The sequence below is a fragment of the Sciurus vulgaris genome, assembly GCF_902686455.1.
Source record: "Sciurus vulgaris genome assembly, chromosome: 6".
NCBI classification, from domain to species: Eukaryota; Metazoa; Chordata; class Mammalia; order Rodentia; family Sciuridae; genus Sciurus; species Sciurus vulgaris.
Genome location: NC_136466.1, coordinates 87,459,107 through 87,467,391, shown reverse-complemented (window position 1 = coordinate 87,467,391; position 8,285 = coordinate 87,459,107). Strand labels below are relative to the sequence as shown.

At 35.0% G+C, this 8,285-nt stretch overlaps 1 pseudogene across 1 annotated transcript; it reads right to left on the bottom strand.

The window, feature by feature from the left end:
* Positions 1-503: 503 nt before the first annotated feature.
* On the bottom strand, positions 504-1,386 carry LOC306664335 (ubiquitin-like-conjugating enzyme ATG3; annotated as a pseudogene). The gene has a single exon. The product of its transcript is annotated as a ubiquitin-like-conjugating enzyme ATG3 (transcript).
* Positions 1,387-8,285: the final 6,899 nt, after the last annotated feature.

Here is an 8,285-nt window from a genome sequence, read left to right as displayed (position 1 = left end):
AGAAAATATTTAGTTAGGGACAAATGATGCAGAAATTTGGTATGTGCTTCCAACAAGGAAAGTGTACTAGAGGTTTTCTAGATCACAGATCATAATTCAAATTAAAAAAAAAATTAAGAAGTTTGTTCTGATTATAATTAGTTAGCAGTTTCTAAATTGTTCCTAAGCTATTACTTGGCAAATAATTTAAACACAGTAATTTTGTTTAAATATCTTTTAGTTAGTACTTCTTCATAAATTATCTTGGTATAACTTTGAGATACTGACATAAGATTAAAATTCATTAAAATTATCTCCATAAATACACATTTTATTTAGGGAAAAACCTATAACGCTTACCTAATAATTGACAATAGTAAGTTCTCAATATTTTACAACAAAACCTTCCATAGATGAACTATCATACTGCATTAAATCTAAAAAGGGACACTTTTTTTTTAAGTTAAGTATAAAATTTATTCATTTTCTTTACCCCTTTATAGTTTGCAAGTTTGCTAGAACTTTTATATTGGACTGTCTTTAATCAAATCTTGATTTTTTTTTTTTAATATTCTAATATGAACACTAAGCTCTCCCCCTCCTTCTGCAACAGTCTCAATGATTTTCTTCATCACTTCATTGTGCTTGCATGGGTGAATTGAGCACCTGGGAGGTGGTGGGAGATGAGGGCGATTTTCAATGGTCACTGTTTCCTTCACATGATCTTGACTGATGTCTTCATACATGTGTTCAAATGTAAAGGCTGCCATTGCTCATCATAGCCAAACAACCATAATTGTGTCTGGTAATATTTATCATAAGTGATGTATAGATTGTAAGATCTGGTTTGCAAAATAGATCTTCACCTCTAGCATCAGTTTTAGTTCTACGCTTGTACTGTTTTTCTTGTGTCTAGGGTATCCTTATCTGTTTCTGATAATCTGTTCTCTTCATATTCTTCCCTGTCTGCAGCTTCTTCTTCCTCTTCCTCTTCACAAAGCACTGAGCAATCTTGGTGTTTTATACTGTCTTTGCTTTCCAGTGTAATTTCCTTAGCTGCTTTAGTTATTCCTGCAATACCTGTGTTGTGGTATGTATTTACCCATCCTCCAGCACCATCGTCTTCCAATTCATCTGAATATTCCATCCGTTTGCACCTCTTGTAGCATGGCACGTTTTTGGTTACCAAAAATTGTTTGCCTGTTGGTAGGTATGCCTTCACTTCCAATTCTTCCCCTGTAGCCCATTGCCATGTTGGACAGTGGTGGACTAAGTGACCTCTAGCTGCCACAAAATCATCTAGGGTGATCACACCTGTTTCTTAAATTTTGATTCCTTGAAGACCAGGATCAGATACTCTACCACTTCTAGTGCCTTTCCCTTCGCCGTGTTAATCACATTCTGCATCCTGGGGCTGGAACAGCGGCCCTGCGCGCGATGGCGTGGGAAGGGCGGCAGGGACTGGGGACAGAAAGTCAAAAGATGTCCCCAATGTCAGCAACTAGCATAGGCACCCAGATGGCGACACCCGAAGCGGCAGGACGTGATGGAACGCAAAGCACGGGACGAGGTGGAGGGCTACGTTCTTTAATTTTCACTTCTTGCCATCTTTGGAATTGGAATGCATCTAGGCCTTACAATCTGTACATCACTTATGAATTGGAATTTGGAAGGATAGTGTGTTATGGTATACGTGGCAGTGTAGAGCTGCATGAATTGACAGTGCATCTCAAAATTGATGGTTTCCTGGATTAAATGAAATGAGTCATATCTGAATTAACCTGTAAAGAACAAGGAGATAGAAAAAAAACTTTATAAAATGACAGGAACAATCATCATTCAAGGACATAGAGCTCAACCAAACAATGATCTGAAGTTAAATTCTTCTTAAGTATTCATTGGTGGCTTATTTTATACACTGAGCTAATAAATTAACAAATATAAAAGTGACATGACACCATCTCTGATCTCTAAAATTAAAATATATTTTGACAGTCATTTTGAAATAGTGAAACATGTTGTTTAGCTCTTTTACAAATATTTAAAAGATAATGTTTATGTATATATATGTGTGCATATTCTAAGCACTATTTTGGGCCAGATTTGTTGAGCCATTTGGAATTTTAATAATCATCATTACAACTAACATGGATTACTTAATATAGATTGTATATGTAATGTAAGTAATGTAAGTCATAAATTGCAGAAGATCCTGAAGAAAGGTTAGAATTTATCCAGATTATAGGAATTGTCTCAAAAGTTTATCTCAGATGGGGAAAATAGCATCCAAAAGATTTGAAGTCTGCTACAGGAGAGAACAGGTAAGGGTTACAATTAAGGATGTAATTCTGTAATGATCAAAGCTAATTCTTGAGGCAGCAGAGATGAGATTGGCTAATGGGGTAGGGCCAGATGGTAGGGACAATTTTTAAGAGGGTAAACAAATCCTTGAAAAGTCTTCAAGGATATTTGAGTAAGGAAGGATTTTTATTTTTGATATAGGGAGTGCTTCCTATCACCATCTAACTATATCCCCAACAGTTCTTATTTTGAGGCAGGATCTTGCTAAGTTGCTTCGGGCTTCACTAGGCTGCTGAGACTGGCTTTGAGCTTGTGATCTTCCTGCTTCAGCCTCCTGCACTTGTATTACAGACGTGCACCACCACCCCAGCTAGGGAAAGATATATGTATTTTTTTTTGGAAGAGTATCTTGATCTCAAAAAAGACTTACCTTGCCTCTGCTGTATCCTCTGGCTATTATTCTATTTCTTCATTCACTATTAATCTTTTAAAAATTATCTCTTCATTCTGTAACTCCATATATTATTAACTATTTATTTAGAGCATGGCTTTTAAAAATATTTCTATTCTGTTGGAATTTATTTCTCAAGACTGGTGTGTATTTCTCAGGCCTAAAATCTTGTTCGAAGGAGTGCAGATCACCATCAATTAGTTCTGTCTTCCTGGTTGGTCTGTTGGTGGATTTTGTGGCAAATTTATATCCCAATTCATGTTTTATTTTTATGACTATTCTATTTCATCTTCTTCTATTTTCTTTTTCTTCCTCTCATTCTCTTGAAATAGATTTTTATAAGGTAAGTTTTAAAATCTTTTTTCTCTCCTTTGACCTAACCTCCATATAATGATTTTGACAGATGTCTCAAGAGTCTTAAATTATCTTTAGCTCTAACTTTTCACCTAGGTGTTAGTCTGGCTTTGATAAATGTCTATATTCACATTAATTTGGATAGTTTTTAAGTTCAACGTGTACAATACCAAATTATCTCATTCCTTTAAACAATTGCCATCCAAACCAGTTTATCTTTACTTCATATTTCTGCATTTAGTAATATCCTTATGGTCAGTCACACAGGAAAATTACTTTCTTTAAATTAAAAATTATATTACTGCACATTTAAATAATGTTTTCATAAAATTCAAGTATTACAGGTAAAGTCAATATGTCATTGTCCTCCCTGTCACTCAACCCAGTTTCATTTCCAAAGAGCACAATTGTGTATAATTTTGGGCTATTGTGTGTATGTAAAAATACATTATATAACACATACTTGTATTTAAATATACTTATAATAAAACTATAGCTTTATTTGGAGTGTATATAATTAATTTATCTTAGACTTTTTTCAGTATTTGTATAAATAAATTCATCTCATTATTTTCAATATAAATAAATTTTATCTTAAGTCTTCAAAAAATTCCCTTTTTATACCAACTCACATGAAATCCTTTTGACTTTAGCAGTGCCATTTTATGTACTGTTAAAGACTTCCATTTTAAAGATGAGAACGCTGAAGCCTGTAAAATTTATTTGGTCTCTCCAAGTTCATTCAGATCTATGTGTAAAATTATGTCCTAAATCAGACTTTCTGACTCTCCTAAACATTTTCACCTTCGCTAGATCTCTGTCCTTTGCATTCTCCCTTGCTCCATACAATTAAGGTTCCAGTGAAGTATAGGTGGCTTGACAGAAACCCATCCAGAGCAGCTATTCAGTCATCCTTGTCTTTGGCTCTCATACCTGTAACCTAACATGAAAATCCAAATAAAGGTTGATTCATAATATTCTTATTGAGTTTTCTGAAGCCTGAACTACTTAGAAAAATAATTGCATCTATTCTTATGGTAATTTCAATATGTAGGTGCCACATGACATGCTCTAATGGGAAACCTGAAAAATAGATCTTTAAATAATGTAACTACTTAATCAAACCATTGGAAGCAGTTGATAATGTTCTGTATGAGATTCAGGCTCTTGCTCCCTGACATTCTTAATAGAAGTTCTATTTTGGTTGATGGGATCAATAAAAGTGAGCCCTATAGCAAATTATTTTTATTCATGTGTTACCTTTGTCCTTATTGCTTTAGCCTGGATGACACAGACTAATGACCTGATTGATTTAGTAAGCACCACCCCAGGAAAATCTGTTCCACTAAAATTTGTATGATTGTGTATATCATGCTTATTCTAAGAATAGATGTTATTTACTTTTAATTATTAAAGTTGCCTCAGATTGACATTAACAGGATGTACAGTGTTCTTTTCACCCCCATGTTTCTAGCCTCTGAGCACCATCATTTCACTTAAATTACTCTGGATGACAGGGATTTTTTTTCATAGCTCTTCTCTGCAAATCCACTAAATTTTAAGGGAGAGAAAACCACACTCTAGTTGGAATTAGCAAAATTGGGAGTACATTGGCTCCATAGTCTAAAAGCATAGATTGAAATATTCAATTTATCATCTCTTGGTTCAGTGACTATGGCTCTGTTTTATTTGAGGGTGGGGGAATAGTCTAGATTTATGTTGTTTTCCTGGCAATCTGTTTAGCATCTGTCCTGGATAAAGGTGTTCTACTTTGGGTGATAAGTTATATGATCATTCTACCTGTTGGTCCCTGAATTGGTCTTATACAGACTTCCTTGGTGGTGGTGCTTAAATCAGCAATTCCATTCTTAAATCATGCAGCTCATTCCAACTCAGTCATCATGCAGAAAACCTTCTTATTATGTGAGTCAAGTGCCTTCCCAGAATCAGTTAACTTGGGTAGATAAATTGAATATGCTAGGACATTATTGCTCATGCTGAGGGTAGAGGAGAGATGGTTTTAACTCTCCCCAGATTATGAGGATTGAGATTTAGGAAAAGTGAGTCCTAAGGCAAAATTTCTTCAAACTTGCTATTTGTAGGAATAGTAGAATGCACATTGGGCAAGCCAAAACTCTGTTGGTTCCTTGAAATATGGAGATGTGTTTTCTCCTTTGACCAGGAATTACCAAAGAATTGTTTCTTTTCTTGCAATTTTTCTTAATGATAACTTTTTAAAAAGATCTAATTTCCCTAGTGTCCAGAGATCAAGTACTTCCTGTTTCCACTTTCTCTTCTACCCTTCTAGTAATTCCATGAGGGCTTCTATGGAAGCAGGTAATTTGATGATTTCCACACTCTTTTTCTTCTCTGTACGCTAGAGTTCTTTCCTCAGCTACCAGCACTTCTAAGTCGTTCACACACTGATGAATTGATTCACAGTAACCAGACTCTGAGGAGACTGATTTGTAAACCAGAGCCCAACTTATTTATAAAGGAAGAGCTCCAGCTTATTTATAAAGGAAGATCTATCTAGTGTAATCTGGAACTGGTACCAGCTGTCTTCTCAGCACTCTTTTGACATTAATATATGTGAGAAACCCAATCTGTTAGTAATAGATGGCTTTGGCCACTGTAGAATCAGCCAGAGGTAAGAGAAATGGAAGGATTTAAGGACATCGCCTTTAAGTTGAAATAGTGCCTGAAGGAATTATGCTTCCCCATAGTGAGGATAGATCCAAGTAGAAATCAGAGCCTGTCATTCAGTTGCAGTATCTTTGTTCTTCAAGTCAATTTCAGGCGGACGGTAGTAAAGTTCTTGTTCTCTCTGTTCCCAGCATGACTGTAGTGGGTTCTTATTTTCTCATGTCTGCTCTCTCAATGACTGATCCTAGGCAAAATTCTGGGAGGTAGACACAATTTATTTTAGCATGTCTTGCATGTTAATTATATTCTCCTTGATTTTAAAACCTTTAGTTTTTTATTAAAGAATAACAAAGGAAATCACACAAATGTATAATTCATTAAATTATTAAAATGGAACATATCTGTAAGCAGCATTCAACTCATCCGTTTTTAATACTTCCCCTTTCACATTTGATCTATTAGCATTAGAGCTCTTCCTTCATGCCCTGTTTTTTGCATTTAAAATAGGCCAAAAAGCAATAGCCATGCTGAAGATGGAATATCTTGTGCACTAAAGAAGATCTGAAACTGTGCAGAATTGAGAATTGTTCAATTATTTCTCTGGATGAAGTAAGGGGTAAACAAAATTTGATAAAAGTTGAAGAAAACTTGATACAAAAGTTGGGAATGAATCTTGAATTTCAGATAGAGTGAGTAGAAATGTGGGGAATAGCACAGAAGAAGCCAGGGGTCTAGGTCACAGCAAAGAAAGAGAAAAGTTTCACAGGTACAGAGACGTCTAAAGGAGAACATTAAGCAGAGACCATGTGAATCATGGCCTTCAGTGACAATGACATCAACAGATGTGCTTTGGGAATGGTGGTTGAACAGTGATGAAGGGCTTTGAGGAGAAATAGGGACCAGGGGGAAGGACAAATAGATTGTTGCTCTAAGGTATGGGCTGATTTTGATTTGAACTAGGGAAATGGAGAGAATGGAAAATTCATAAATATTGTAAAATAAGGATTAATAGAATTAAGTTACATATTGTATATAGGAGCATAGATATCAAGAAAGTCAAAATTGAATAGAATATTTCAAATCTGCAGAATTCATTGCTAAGAAGAGCTTGTTTGGAGATAGGAAGATTGATTTTGGGGATCTGATGTGTTTGCATAACTAGCAAGACCCATAAGTGAAGGGTACAGGTGTTAAGTTAAAATGTGAAATGCGTAGATTTCAAGTGTTATCACCATAAAATGATAACTATGTAAGATAATACCTATGTTGATTGGTGTGGTTTGCCATAACACAATGTACATATGTTTCAGAATATCATGTTATACATGATAAATATATAGAACTTAATTTGTAACTTAAAAGACCTAAAATGCTAAGATAAGAAAATATGATATGAGCATACAAAAATAATGTCAAGATTGGAGATGCATTTGAGAGTCATTTGGCTAAAGAATTATAAGAATAAATAAACTGCTATTTGAGTGGTGAAAGAAGTACAATGATTCATCCATTGATATCTTGGATTTGGGGACTACACATGGAAGAAAGGATGCTTTAGATATATAGAACTAGAGAAACAAAAAATTAATGAGTAGCTTCTATATGCTGTCTAATCTTCCATGTTTCAAATGTATTTGTTCATTTAATCTTCATTTCAGGAAAGGAAATTGAAACACAAATTTCCAGGTGCAGAGTCTTGGAAATGAAGGAGTTTCAGTATGACATTTCTGTTAACTGCTACAGGAAAGTTAAATACATTGAGAAAGATCATCAATGACATTTGAGGACACAGTTTGATTAATATTAGTACAGAAGATAAATTTTAGAGAAAGAAGTGGAAACAGACACAGTAGGAAGGGAAACTGTACAATGAGTCATTTGATAGAGATAATAATTTTATTAAGTTTGTCTAAGGATAAAACTAAAGGGTCTTAGGAGAATTTCAGATATAGCAAAAGGGAGATGGGAAAAAGTATCCATGGAGGAATATATCACTGAATATTGAAACAGGGAATCTGACATGTGCATGGAAGCATCCACTACAGGAACAGGAGTTGGTTCCTATTTGGGGAAGACAGTGTGAGGGAATGTAGAGACAAAACTCTCCTGTAAGGGCTCACAGAAAGGCCCATGTGATCTTTGTCAGGTAGAAACAGAAGCAGGCAGTACAGGAAATTAAACAAACAAAATTATCAAGGGATGAAAGGAGAGAGTGGGCAGGAGGGAGGAAGCTAATGTTCAATGAGCTAATGTTCAATCCATTTTGTGCCAGAAGTGTGATAGGAACTTTGAGAAATTGGACCGTATGAGTCTCTAATGCATCAGTTTTGCAAAACTGAATGGCTGCCTTTAGGTTATCAATGATTTTTCATTCTTTATTATTTCACTTGGGATAATTTGTCATTCTCACTCCTCTCTCCATATTTTATTTTATTTTATGTTGACTCTAGGTTGACATTTTATTCTGTCAAAAGAATTTCACTCAGTGAATTTCGGTTTGGGTGTTCCATGCATAAACATGATTCCAGGAACCAGCAATTTCTTTGTGTTTGAA